The sequence below is a fragment of the Eurosta solidaginis genome, chromosome 4, assembly GCF_040869045.1.
Source record: "Eurosta solidaginis isolate ZX-2024a chromosome 4, ASM4086904v1, whole genome shotgun sequence".
Lineage (NCBI taxonomy): Eukaryota > Metazoa > Arthropoda > Insecta > Diptera > Tephritidae > Eurosta > Eurosta solidaginis.
Window position 1 is genome coordinate 76,379,378 of NC_090322.1, and position 15,361 is coordinate 76,394,738.

A 15,361-nucleotide genomic window follows, 5' to 3' on the forward strand; every position below is an offset into this window, starting at 1 on the left:
ATCACACAGGCAAGGGTCTCCAAAAATTCCCGGAATAGTCCCAAAAAACCCGAAATTACAACGATACGATTCTAGACTTATCCAGAGAACCACAAAGAAATGATGCCTGTAAATAGTCCCGAAATAGTTCCGAAAAAGTTCCGAAATGACCCTGACGGGCTCCCGGACGGTTCTCAAGAACCATCCAGAAAATATCCTGGAAGGGTCCCTAGGGGATCCACGACGGATCGCGAAAACCATACAGAAATGATTCCGGAAGGGTCCCAAAATGATCCCGTATTAGCTCTGAAATGACCACGACGGGATCCCAGACGGATTCCGAAAACTATCCAGAAATGATGGCGGAAAGGTCCTCAAATGGTCCCCTAATAGTCCTGAAATGACCCTGACGGGATCTCGAACGGACTCCTAAATGACCCTGACGGGATCCCGGACAGATATCGAAATCCATCCAGAAATGATCTTGGAAGGGCCCCAAAATAATCCCGAAATAATCTCGGAAAAGTCCAGAAATTACGCCGACGGGATCCCGCACGGATCCCAAAAACTATCCGGAAATGATGCCGGAAAGGTCCTCAAATGATCCCCTAATAGTCCCGAAATGACCGAAAACCATACAGAAATTATGCCGAAAGGGTCCCCAAATGATCCCATACCAGTCGATAAAAAGTCCCGAAATGACCCCGACGGGATTCCTGACGGATCCCGAAAAGCATCCAGAAATAATGCCGAAAGGGTCCCCAAATCATCCCGTATTAGTCGAGAAAAAGTCCTAAATTTACCCCATCGGGATCCCGGATGGATCCCGAAAACTATCCAGAAATGATGCCGGAAGGTATCCCGAAATAGTCCCGAAATGACCCTGACTGGATCCCGGACGGATCCCTAAAAACATCTAGAAATGGTGCCGGAAGGTACCTCAAATGATCCCGAAATAGTACCGAAATGACCCCGACGGGATCCCGGACGGATCCCGAAAACCATCTAGAAATGATGCCGGAAGGTACCCTAAATGATCCCGAAATAGTCCCGAAAAGACCACGACGGGATACCGGACGGATCCCGAAAACCATCCAGAAATGATGCCGAAAGCGTCCCCAAATGATCCCGTATTAGTCGAGAAAAATTCCCGAAATGACCCCGACGGGATCCCGGACGGATCCTCAAAAACATATAGAAATGATGCCGGAAGGTACCCCAAAGGATCCCGAAATAGTTCCGAAATGAACCTGACGGGATCCCGAACGGATCCCGTAAACCATCTAGAAATGGTGCCGGAAGGTATCTCAAATGATCCCGAAATAGTACCGAAATGACTCCGACGGAATCCCAGACGGATCCCGAAAGCATCCCCAAATGATCCCGTATTAGTCGAGAAAGTCCCGAAATGACCAAGACGGGATCCCGGACGGATCCCGAAAACCATCTAGAAATGATGCCGGAAGGTACCCCAAATGATCCCGAAATAGTCCCGAAATGAACCCGACGGGATCCCGGACGCATCCCGTAAACCATCCAGAAATGATGTTGAAAGGGACCCCAAATGATCCCGAAATGGCCTCGACGTGATCCCGGACGGATCTCGAAAACCATCCAGAAATGATTACGGAAGGGACCCAAAATTACCCCGAAAAAGTCCCGAAATTACCCCGGCGGGATCCCGGACGGGTCCCGAAAACCATCCAGAAATGATCCCGGAAGGCTTTCGATATGACCCTAACGGGATTACAAATAGGGTGAAGCTAATTATAAAACCATGTTAGTAAGGAAGGAGGCGCGTTGGAGCGAATGAAGAGTTACATAGAAACATACAGGCTAATAAAAGCGTGCTAATAAAAACAATTGAAGGAGGGCGGATGGCGGGAGGAGAAGGAGAGGACCACTGATCGTTTTTCCAAAATTGTTTAGATCTCGATCTGTATGTGCCAGATACCAAAAACTATTGATTTTGGAGAAAATTTATATTGAGTTATAACAATTTACAGAGGTGGGGAGAAGAGGGAGGGGGCACGGAGGGTGTCACTGCTCATTTTGTAAGCCCTCGACTTATTTGACCTATTGAGTTGTAATATTGGTGAAGGTCAGTAAAGGTAAAATTATAATGTGTAAAAATTATTAAAAAGTAATTGTTTGAAGGAGTCGTGGCATCCCCACCCCCCTTTCCATGCTCAAAAAAAATTTCGGTTGTAGACTATTGTCTGTGTACCAAATTTCATCAAAATCCGTTCTGGCGTGATTCAGTCACAAAGACGAAAAAATAGAATAGTTAAATTTTAACTGTTCCTAGGGGCGGGGACCTCCCCCCTTTTCAAAAAAATATAGCTAGTAGATCCTTCTAGACTATTAGCTATATGTGTGTAAAATTTCATCCAAATCGGTCCAGCCGTTCTTGCGTGATTGAGTCACAAAGACGAACGTCTGGACAAACATCCAAACATCTTCACATCCAAACTTTGCCATTTATAATATATATTAGATTAGATTAGATTAGATTAGATTAGATTAGATATTAGATATTATATTAGATTTTCGTTTAAATGCTTTCCAAGTTTCAACGACTTTTTCTCTAATAATTTTCACTTTCTTTTTTCCTTTTACAAATTTCACAGTAAGTTTATTTTTCTTTTACTCTTTACTATTTTTTTTGTTTAGTTTTCCCTAAATTTTTAATATTCACAAGATTAGAATGTTTCACTTTGTTAAGGATATCTTAAAAACTAGTCTTACATAAGAGTCCAGCGCTGCATGTGGGGTTTTCGCCGCTTCGGTGTTCGTCCTTTTCCCTCCTGGTACTTGGGTACCTCGGTCGTACTGCCTATTCCACTTCCCGGTGCCGCTGTAGACGCGTGGCCTTACTTGTTATTTTTCAGGCACTTTTAACGTTTTGTTATATACGTCAATCACTTTTTGGTTTTCAGGCACTACTACTTTCCGACACTCGCGCTGGTACCTGCTCGGGCGCCAGTTAACTTATTTCACATTTAAGTTTCCAAAAAAATATATTTTCAACTTCTACTTAAGACTAACTTACAAAATTTGTATTACTTAAATCTAACTTGCTCTGCTACTCAGCTCTGCCACTGCCTCTGCTGTTGCTTTACTCACTTGACGATTTCCATCACTTGTTGCAGATGGCCTTTTGCTGACGATGCGCTTCTCATCAATTGTTGCATTCACATTTGCTTATTTCCGAGTACTCGCTTACCGATTTCCATCACTTGTTGCAGATGGCCTTTTGCTGACGATGCGCTTCTCATCAATTGTTGCATTCACATTTGCTTATTTTCAAGGATTCATATTTCCGTACGTGACTTTACTTTATTTACTTTTCTGTGGAATGTGGTGTCTTCTTGTATTTGTAAGCTTTGAATAAATATCTTTTGAATGTGTGTCGTGCTAACATGCATAGATAGTTAAGCTAGAAATATCGGGGTCGATAAACACTGTACTGATCATATGGTAGGGATTTTCGTTTCCCATATACATACAAATGTACATATGTAAGTTCTGTGGAGAAACATGGTCTGATATCTTTTGATTTGTATAACCATCTAACTTACTTAATTGGCACTTAGGTCACCGGCTAAATGGTTATGGCCGTCCAACAAGGCGCGCCAGTCGCTCCTTCGCTCCGCCAACCGGCGCCAATTGGTCACACCAAGGGAGTTTAAATCTGGTCCTTCCAACGGAGTGGGGGCCGGCCTCTACCTCTGCTTCCATAGGCGGGTTCCGATAGAAACACTTTCTTGGCCGGAGCATCATCTTTCATTCGCATAACATGGCCTAGCCAGCGCAGCCGCTGCGTTTTAATTCGCTGGACTGTGTTGATGTCTGCGTACAGCTCGTACAGCTCATCATTAAATCTTCTTCGGTACTCGCCATCGCCAACGCGTAGAGGTCCATAAATCTTTCGAAGAACTTTTCTCTCGAACACTCCCAAAGCCGCTTTATCTGCTGTTGTCACGGTCCATGCATCTGCCCCATATAGCCGGACGGGTACGATAAGTGACTTGTAGAGTATGATTTTCGTTCGCCGAGAGAGGACTTTACTTTTCAATTGCCTACCTAGTCCAAAGTAGCATTTATTGGCAAGATTGATTCTTCGCTGGATTTCAGTGCTGATGTTGTTGCTAGTGTTGATGCTGGTTCCCAAATAAACGAAGTCTTTTACTATTTCGAAATTATGGCTGCCAACAGTAGCGAGGTTGCCAAGGCGCGTATGCGCTGACTCTTTGCTCGATGACAGCAGGTACTTCGTTTTGTCCTCATTCACCATCAAACCTATCTTTACCGCTTCTCAGTTTGGAGTAAGCAGAACTAACAGCGCGGGTGTTTAGGCCGATGATATCAATGTCATCAGCACATGCCAGTAATTGCACGCTTTTATAGTATATTGTTCCAGTGCGATTAAATTCTGCAGCTAGTATAATTTTCTTCAGCATCAAATTAAAGAAATCGCACGATAGGTGGTCACCCTGTCTGAAACCACGTTTAGTTTCGAACGGCTCGGAGAGGTCCTTCCCAATTCTGACTGAGCTGATGGTGTTGCTCAGCGTCGTTTTGCACAGCCGCATAAGTTTTGCGGGGGACCCAAATTCACACATAGCGGCATATAGGCAGCTCCTTTTCGTGCTGTCGAAGGCGGCTTTAAAGTCGACGAAGAGGTGATGTGTGTCGATTCTCTTATCACGGGTTTTTTCCAAGATTTGGCGCATTGTGACAATCTGGTTGATGGTAGATTTACCAGGTCTGAAGCCGCACTGATAAGGTCCAATCAGCCGGTTCACGGTGGGCTTCAATCTTTCGCACAATACACTTGAAAGGACCTTATATGCGATTTTAAGAAGCCTGATTCCACGATAGTTGGTGCATTTTGCAGTATCCCCCTTCTTGTGGACTGGGCAAAGAACACTTAGATTCCAACCGTCGGGCATGCACTCTTCCGCCTATATTTTGCTAAGAAGCTGCTGCATGCGCCTTATCAACTCCTCGCCGCCGTACTTGAATAGCTCCGCAGGCAATCCATCAGCGACCACAGCCTTGTTGTTTTTCAATCTGGTTATTGCTATTCTAACTTCGTCATAATCGGGCCGGGGGACATATATTCCATCATCATCGATTGCGGGATCGGGTTCTTCATCTCTGCGCGGTGAATTACTGCCTCCATTTAGGAGAGCAGAGAAGTGTTCCCTCCATAATCTAAGCACTCTCTGGACATCAGTTACAAGGTCGCCGTTTTCGTTCCTACAGGAGTTTGCCCCGGTCTTAAAACCTTCCGTCTGTCGCCGTATTTTTTGGTAAAAATTTCGGGCGTTATTCCTGGTGGCTAGCAGCTCAAGCTCCTCGTACTCACGCCTTTCTGCTTCTGTTTTTTTCTTCCTGAAAAGGCGTCTCGCTTCCTTTTTCAACTCACGATAGCGTTCACACACGCACCTAACTGGTCACCATTAAAAAATATTTTTACATGTCATTTCAACATTTTTTGCGAAGTCTAATGAAATAATTAGACAAGTTTTCTACATTAACCCAGATAACCCTAAAAGTTACTCAGGCGAAAACTTTTGATTTTTTTTGGAAATCTCTGTTTAAAACCGTTATAGAAAGAGACTCTGATACTTAAACAAATTTTTATTATTTTAGAGGTTTACTATATATAGGACATTAGGAATATAAGGGATAAAAACATATTTTTATTTATTGGAATGGAAGTTTACAAAACACTTGGTATGTGCTCCAATATTGCATTTTACACATCTTGTACTGGTTTTTTGATGGCAATATCCACATCGGGTTTGTTTTTCCTGTGGCTCTACAAGAAGATCCATACGGTCATAGCGAATCTCGGCTTCTTTGGAGCAACTTGCATGGCCTTTTTGGTAGGTTGATTGCTTTCGATGGATAGGCAGCAGCATCGTAGCCACTGCACGCCTAAAGCTCAGTTGGTCAAAACTTCCGCCCCATTCGAGATGTATGATCCAATCGTTTTGGAGCGCCATATCAATGCAGTGGGATAGCAAAGGCAGGCACCATTTTTTGCCCCTGATGGAAGTCCTATACAAGCTTATATTTTGGTCAGAACGGTCCACTCCTCCCATGATAGAGTTATACATTTAAATCAAATGCGGTTGTTCTACATATGTATACAACGGTATATTATCGCCCGACTCATCGGATGAGCTTTCAGGCCGGGTGCACTAAATTTTATTCCTGCTGGCGCTTGCAGTTGGGCAGATGGAAAATTATTTACGCCAAAAGCTTCCTCAGAACCAGAATCTTCGTTGTTTGCATTAACTGGAGGAAACAAAACGACTCCATCGATGTCGCTAGTGTTTTCTTCGCCATCTTCCAACAAAACAAGAACCTCATGAAGCGAGAGACCCCTGCAAAAAATAGTTCTTGTAGACACCTATCTACCTAATGTCCTATATGTAGTATACTAGCATTTGCTCATTTTTACTACTAACTAATTTTCAATGTATTTAACTATAATTTTACACATTTCAAAACTCATTTATATTCTCTATAATTTTTTAATAAAAAAAAAATATATTTCTTAAATTGTCTCATATAAATTTTAACTTACTTTTGATATCGTATGTTATAATTTTGCATTTTTCAAAATTAGTAATCTTCTGAATAAGACAATGAGCACTTCTCTCACTGAGGGACTGTAAACACTTACTAACGCTGTTGCGCAATTTCTACTGCATGCAAAAATACATTCCCGTTATTTCCTGGCTATCGGGCGCGTGCGTGAGTCGACATGAAATTGGTGTCCTACATATAGTACATTAGGGTTATCTGGGTTAAAGCCCTAATTGAATTCAATCTTCCAAACAAAATCAAACTCTTAATTATCTCACTATTACTTTATTGAATGCCTAACCGAGTGAAAAATCCAGTCGGTTTTGCTTGGTGCTTCGAATTTTATTGTCAATGTAACAAATGACAATCAAAAATAAATTATTTTCACAAATTTACGATAAATATAAAAACACGAAAGAATTCAAAATTTAATTTTTGCTGCAAAAGATAATACGGCTGTTTCGAAAATAGGCACATATTTGGTTAGGTCCAACATATTTGGGTAGTTGCGCATGCATTTTATTTTGATTATATTTATAGTTAAGAAGGAAACGGCGGCTTTCCATTTTAATTAAATAAAAACGAAATATTTTTTTGGGGCTGCTGACAGATGTTCGCTCCATGAAGCAAAAGGCCCTGTATGAAAAGAGAAACTTAATTGATTTTTGTTGTACGGTCGGTTCTTTAGGAATTATTTGTATCCAATTATGTAGGCTAATCCGATCTAATATGTTTCTTAGTGCGAATAAAACATGTAAATTCGCTAATGGTTATTAGCTTCTTCAGGGGTATATAACATTTATTCAATCGGTCCAACAACAAAAAATAAATAACAATTGTTTTTGTTTTATCGGCCTATTGATAAAGTATTCAAGGTTCGAAACGAGCTCAAGGCCAGAACAATAATTTTTTGTAATGATTGTTTTTTAATTTTTCTATAATTGAAAAATTTTATTTTGTTTTTGGAATAGTAAGTAGAAAATTTTTCAGACAAGCATAGCTGCGCAGATAGATCCATTTCAAAGGGTGCTAAGCCTTCATCATCAGTACCCTTTAGGCACGCTGTATAGCTAAATGGTGAAAAATTTTATTTTGTTTCTGGAATAGTAAGTAGACAATTTTTCAGACAACCTGCCATAGCTGCGCAGATAGATCCATTTCGAAGGGTGCTAAGCCTTCATCATCAGTACGCTTTAGGCACGCTGTATAGCTAAATGGTGAACAATTTTAGTTTGTTTCTGGAATAGTAAGTAGACAATTTTTCAGACAACCTGCCATAGCTGCGCAGATACACCCATTTCGAAGGGTGTTAAGCCATCATCATCAGTACGCTTTAGGCACGCTGCGCTAACCAATATGAAACATGTAACCAGGTATATGCATATAGGAACGACGAAAAGAGCGATAGGTACTCGACTAGCAGAACATCAAGCATTCTGGAAAGCATCTTTTATTCGCACTAAAAAACACATTAGATCGGATTAGCCTACATAATTGGAGCAACTTAATTATTTCATTAAATATAATTGTGATTCGATTAAGTTTCAATGTGAAAACGGTATAAGGTTAATGTTAACTTAGTTGAAAACTTTGGAAAAAAATTCATGAAATAAAAGTAACTTTTGAATCACCAGACTTAGCAAAAAATATTGATTTTTTAATGACCAGTTTGATGCTTACATGTACAAATAAAAAGATATCAAACCAAATTGCCAACCAATTTCTTACTTTTTACATATATATGTATGTATGTATATGGGAAGCAAAAATTCATACCATCGATACGCGCTATTCGAATAATAAGGAAAAGTATTCGAATAAATGTAAGCGAATAAACAATAACTATTATTCGAATTACGAATACCTGGCGAATAAAAGAGTTTAATATTCGAATAGTCTCACCCCTAGTGCAGAAGCAGGGACCAAGACAACATCTGATAAAGCGGCTCTGTGAGTTTTCGAGAGAAAGAAAGTATTCTTAATGGAACCAGTCTATGGAAACTCCCTTGGTGTGACCAAGTGGCGCCAGTTAACCCGACGAAGAAGCGACTGTGGTACGCCTTGTTGGACAGCCATAACGGTTTAAACCGTTAAGCTCACTTACTTACGTACTGACCAAGCTAATATTTGAAAAACGTTTCTTTTCGGAAAGTGGACCAGGGCACGACCTATTCTGAAAAATCGTATTCATAGTGAAATTTTTGCAAATTTCCTTTCAATTTTGGTATAGGGGTACCTCCTTATTTTTATATTTTTTATTACGGCAAGCGGACCAGGGTTTTATTCATGGTGCGATTTCTTTGAAATATTATTTAGGCAGCCTTCGGAATAAATTTATCTTACATTTGAAAACGAATGCAAAATCTTTTGGTTACTTTGTAACTGTAGCTCGGATAATGATTTTTTAAATTATGGACGCCAAAGTGGGTTTTAGTTCCATATGTTAATGTGTTTTCACTATATGAGTATCGGATAGCATGTGTTAATGAAGGTTTTAACCTAGAAAAGCGCGGGTAGCTCAGAAAAAGGGAAAAGGGAAACTAAGAGATAGGGATTTGGCGAGGAGCAGAAAAAAGAGAAGGGAAGGAGAAAAAGAGAAGGGGGAGGAAAGAAAAACAGTCAGTCAATTGAAGCAGATATTCGATATTAGGTATAGAGATTCCATATATGAGTAAATTGAGGTAAGAGATGGGGTGGGAGTACGACTAGGAGTGGAATGGGAACAGAAGTGTTAGTGGGAGTAGGATTCGGAATGGTAGTGAGAGTGGTAGAGGAATTCGGAGTATTGGTGGGTATGGGAATAAAATAAAATACTGGGTGTGACGTTCGATCAGAATTTACATTTTGGCGAGCATGCATCTGCAATCGTACCTAAAATCCAGAGCCGTAATAAAATTCTCGAATCTGTTGCCGGTACCACTTGGAATAAAGACAAAGATACGCTCATTACCACTTACCAAACAATTGGCCGGCTGGGTGCATGCTGCGCGTTCCCGTTATGGTCGGCGAGCCCAAGGGCTACTGACTGAAAGAAACTACAGGCCTATCAAAAAACCGCTCTCAGAACTGCTACTGGCCGTCAGCTTATGTCCCAGAACACCAGTGACGATCATTTCCTAGCCCACGGGCGGATATTTTTAATGCTCTTACACGGATTAGCGCACACGTTCAAGACAAAATCAAACTCTGCACTGTAAGGTACGAAAGTGACCTTGCCGAACAGTTGACTAACGACTGCTGGCACTGAAGCACGTTTCTACGTATGTATGCGCTTGTTTTAAGGATTCAGTAAGTATGTTTCCGTACTTTGTTTTTTATATAAAAACTAAAATATCTAGTTATTCAAATCCAAGTGAAAATTGTTTAAGATGCATTCTTATATCATTTGAAACTATGTACTTTATAAAGGCAAGTATAGAAATTCGAGTTTTTTGGGTGCAGCGTTAAGTCTCTCAATTTTTAACACAGGCGCAAATGTTATTGCGTGAGTTTGAGCATTGCTGCAATATACACAGTAAGCCGAGAGTACTCCTCATTAGGGAGAGAAACGAAATGCTCAACAAACAGTTTCGCTTGAAAACCCCGCAACCTGGGCATCCCCAAAGACGTTCATTGAAGAAGCCCCGCCTCCCAGGGCATAAGAAGTCATTCCAGCAAGCAATATGAGAAAATACGCCACCTGAGATCTCAGCCGTATGTAGACCAAAAAGCACAAAGAGGTCGTCACTGATGTAAATAAAAAGGCGTCGGACCTCTATGCCAGGAATTGCCAAACGAACCCAGTTCTTAAAGTCCCGAGCTCGCAGTAGAGGAAAGCAACATCTCCAGGGAGATGCGCGTCCCTCTAACTCAACTTCGATCTGGATACTTGTAACGACAGCCTGTCTCCATACTGGCTTGAATGAGTGGCAGCGTGTATATGTGTCTATGTGTTTATGTCCAATTCCGTGCCTTAGCCGCAATGTTGCCACTAATCTAATGACATCACGTATTGACAACATTCAACATTGTACTTACAGAAGACACAATGTTGCAGCGGAAATAAGATGTTGCGCGTTGGCATCAGGTTTTTAGCAGCAGTCACTATGTTGCTAACAACCTAGCAACATTAATGAATGCCATGCACCTATGTGTTTGTTTTGTTCTGTATTATGTATGTGGATGTGTATGTGTGCAAGGCTATGAGCGTGTGAATGCATCAGTGCGAGCGGCCAAGGCACTAACCAAACAAATGTATCTGTGTAGGTGTTCGTTTTGTGGAGCGGTAAGCGTGTGAATGTATGAGTGCCTGATTGTATAGATGGAAAATACGGGAAAGCCGAAAAGAAAATTTGGCATGTGATGGTAAAAATTTTCCGTTCCTGGGTAACGTTCCCTACCACGGCGGTGGCTATAAGAAGGGGAAAAATTAGTCAACGGGTCTTGTTTTAACAGTGTCCAGTGCAAGTCTAGTGGCGATAGTTAAAAGTGAAGTGCGCGCTTTTAAACGAAAGTGAAAAAAAAGTTCACAAAGTTTGTAGTGCACGAATTTAATCGCATTTTTGAAAAATTTGCGCGCGTCGAAAGGTTCAGCGATACGTAAAAAGGGATAGCAGTTTCCAGCAAGCATATGTTGCGAAAGGTAAGACATGTCCACTTTGGTTTTTTTTTGTTGGTACAGGCACGCTTGAAGGGAGCTGGGTCTCCAACCTGGCCTATCTCCCAATCAAGCCAAAATAAAACTTGCATCGACATATATATCCCTGTATACAAATATATGTATGCAGACGAATTTATGACTATGCAGAAAAGAAATCCATAGGCAATTATGTATATGTACGGGCGCAGAGATAAACTTTTTTCTTAGGATTCCGATAATAAATTTCATTGGCATCTCATTACAGAGCACACAATTTAATCTCCGTTGGAAAAGACCCACTGGGCGCTGGTTTGGCGACATACCGCCCAACAACAACTGCCACGCACTACAGTAAAATTTTAATTTGGTAGCGCACTCCACAACAACAACCACTATAGCATTTTTATATTGGCAACCTACGGCCGCAACAACCACAACTGCATCACCTTTTAAACCGACGGCACAGCACGCCTACAACAACACCACCCATTTGCTCACTTAGACGGCGCGAAACACCACACAACAACCACATATATTTTTTCATTTTTATTCATTCAACACCAACCACCACCTGTATACATTTTTATATTGGCGACATACCGCCCGGCAACAACTACATCATCTTGGTAACATCCCACACAACATTTTTCCACCGGCGACGTTGGTCTACAATAACTGACGGCACAAACCACAACAAGAACAACAACTGAATCATCTACAAGAACTTGGTAACTTAAAACGTAAAATTTCGCACCGGCGGTGTCGTGCTACAACAACAACAACCACAGCCATCGCCTATTTTTTATTGGCGAAATATCCCCCAACAACAAGTACCACACACACCCACAAACACTACATTATATTTAATTCGTTGCATGCGCACACCACAACAATAACTGCAAAACACAATAAAATTGGCAACATCGATAGCACTTTTCACGGGCGGCATTGAGACGCAACCACAGCAACAGCCACGTCAACACATACGACAAGAAAAAAGGGTACTAGACGATTTTTGGCAAAACGGCACTAAAGAAAGACACCAGCAACAACCACAACACGTTTTGTACAATTTTGGGCCGGCGCATGTAGTCCTGGTAACCTAAACAACAGCAAAAATCGGCGGAGGGAGGAGCTGTTCCGGAATCACATTTGGTCATATTATTATTTTTGTATATATTTATATATTATAATATTTTTTTATTTTTATTTAAATACTATCATAGAGGGCATAATCTTCGTAAGGAAGGGGCAAAAGGGTAATTTCGTTACGGGGCAAAGCATTTTGTTGTTAGGAGAGATATAGTTTTTTTTTATAGTTTAACTCCATATTTCAGGAATTAATGGTGGCACTCCTGCCTCCATCCCTTTTCTTTTTGTTCTACATTATCTTTTTGTGTCATTTTTTTCTTGGTTTGACAGTCCTTTTTTTTATCTTTTGGTGCATTTATCTTCTACCATATACACATTTCTTTATTCGCACATGTTTTCTGCTACCTATGGTAGCACCGCACCAACAAAAGAAACAATTTTTTTCTGAATTTTTGAATTTTCGGTTTTTTTATCTGTTTTCTTTAAGCATTATTGGGAAAACCAATTCCAAAATACCTTTTCTTTGCCACCCCAAGATAATACACAATAGTGTGCCCTCCGCACCAAAGAATTTGTTTTTTGATTACGAATTTTTAATTTTTATTATTAATTTTTGTGTTTCACCATCACGCGGGCAGCTTTGATACTACCAAAGCACTCATTATCAAAGATCACCAGCGAGTGGTCGTGGCTGAGTGTTTGAGGGTGGCTTTCTTGATTGTGGTCATAGGTACATATGTATGTTTGAGTTTTTTTTTTTGTTTCAGCTACTCAACTGCAGCGGCACCGTTGGATAAGAAGAGTAACTTGGTGAGTGTTTTGAGTGAAATATTAAAATTTATCAAAATACACCTTTTTGAGTGTATGCACATGTGTTAGCACAGATTCCTGCTCTTGCAAAACTAGAACAGGAATTAGCAAATCAGAAAAATAAAAACAGATTGCAACGAACATATGTACATGCATGAAAAACGTCACAAACGTACATTTGCACTTACATACATACCTTTTGTTTTCATAAACATATAAATTCTTTTGCTTTGATGACCTACTTTTGCTTTGTACATATTTGATCTTATGTTTACTTGAGCGGTTGCGGTAGGTCAGGGATTAGGGTACTTGAATTTTTTTTGTTCGCCCTCTTATTTTATTTTGTTTGAATTTTATATCTGTAGATTTTAAGATAGTAGTCAGTAAGATAACATATTAGGGTGGTGCATAAACCTTTTTTTTCTCTACTAGTATAAGGAACCTCACTTCTAGTTTTCCTTTTTACTTTTTGTTTGCCTTTACAAACCATTGTTTTGAATTGAATTGAATCGAAATTAATTGAAATCGTATGTTAACATTTTGTTTTGCTTTCTCTTGAAAGTGAATTTTAAGCGGGCTTTTAGCCTTACAAATATCATTTGTTTTCAGGCAATGAATTAGATAGCATTAGGGTATAGCTCTAAGTCAGATTAAATTATGAATAAATTGTATAATGTATGGATGAAATCGTGAAATTTTAATAATGCAGGGCTAAATTTAACTTTTTGGTGTCGGTGCTGCGCTTGAGCGTGGCCAGGTAAGGTGAAGGTGAGTGGTAGGGAAAAATTACCAAGTGACAGACGGACAGACTAGTGTCAGGTTTGGGGAAACTGTAAGTAGATAGGAGTCAGCACAACTTGCACTGCAGAGGAAGGGTAGACTCCACCTGACAGGACAGGCCTCCAGCTTTTTCTGCCCCTTATGCTTTCCCCCTTCTAACTTTGCCCCTCACGTCTAATTATATCTTTTTCAGCTTTTTCTTTCCTTTTTTTCATCATGCAGGTATGAAGCCCTATTTTGTTCATGTGGCTGCGGGTGAGGTCGGTGGTGCAATACCCCGCCCAAGACGACGAGCTAGCCTGGACCCGCAAGCATACCTGCTTGCCGCCGCTCCTCACCACCCAAACAGTCAGCCACGTAACATAGTGTACCAGGTTAAAATCTTATCCAGGATAAACCCCAACATACATAATGTATGTCCTGCTTGCAACGTGTCACCACAATACATTCAACTTTTGTGTCGCTTACGCTGCGTCGCCAGCTGACTTTGAACACACACGTCTCCATGGCTATGTTCTCAATCCACAAATAACGCGACGGAAACACCAAAGTTACGCAAAAGCATATCAAAAACTTATGTTTCGGTGGCATTGTCAGTCAATTTCCTTGCAGTCTTCTAATTTTGCTCGATTTTATTCTATTTTTAATTAATCGGGTTTAGTTTACAAAAATATTTTCTTTTTTAAACTAAAAAATTTGTGTTTTACATTTTTGAATGAAGAAAATCAAAATTTGAATTTTATTTTTGCGTTCATTGTGGCAGGAAAGGTTTCAAGGTTTCGGTCTTTCAAAGTGACGTCAGCGCCAAAACGACGGAAAAGTCGAATGTGTTTGGCCTTTAGTGTCACAGCTTCTTTAGATACTAAAATAACGCATATTCTGTGTTTTATGTAATTCTCTGTAAGCAAAAAGTGGTCGTGGTTACTGTCCGATTATGTCCATTTCCCGGTTCCCGGAATCCTGTTTCAACGGAAAGTGGATTTCAAGGCAGTATCTCAATTGGACCAAGCTTTATGGCGAAAAAACAGGTGTAAACTTGAAAAAGTATAAGTTAAGTACACTGAGAGTTGGTGTTAGTTTTTCTATAACAAATTTATGGTATTTTTCTATAAAAAATTTCTGGTATTGAAATAATGGTTTAGAATCCAGATATTTAGAAGAATCGATTGGTATAAAATTCGTTTCATTCGGATAAGCCGTTCCATGTACATATTCCCGGACTTTTATTCTGTCATTACAAAGAAAGGTCCGGATTTAAATTTAATTTTCTTAGTTATAAAATAAAAGTCCGGTCTGTACAGTTTTTGTGGAATTTTTCAAAAAAATTCGGACTTATTCGACTAATAAAATAATTTAAAAAAAAATTAAGTTAAACGGCTTTATTGAAAACAATACTTACATGAAGTAATAATAATACTAAAAGCTAGAAAATAATTAGGTAGGTCCTAGGTACTATTTATCACACTCCTCATCAAT

The 15,361-nt window shown here is 40.1% G+C and overlaps 1 protein-coding gene across 6 annotated transcripts in view; it reads right to left on the minus strand.

The window, feature by feature from the left end:
• SMC3 (structural maintenance of chromosomes 3) overlaps positions 1–15,361 on the minus strand; it is a 406,833-nt gene that overhangs the window by 84,225 nt on the left and 307,247 nt on the right. The gene's annotated exons all lie outside the window — the stretch shown is intronic.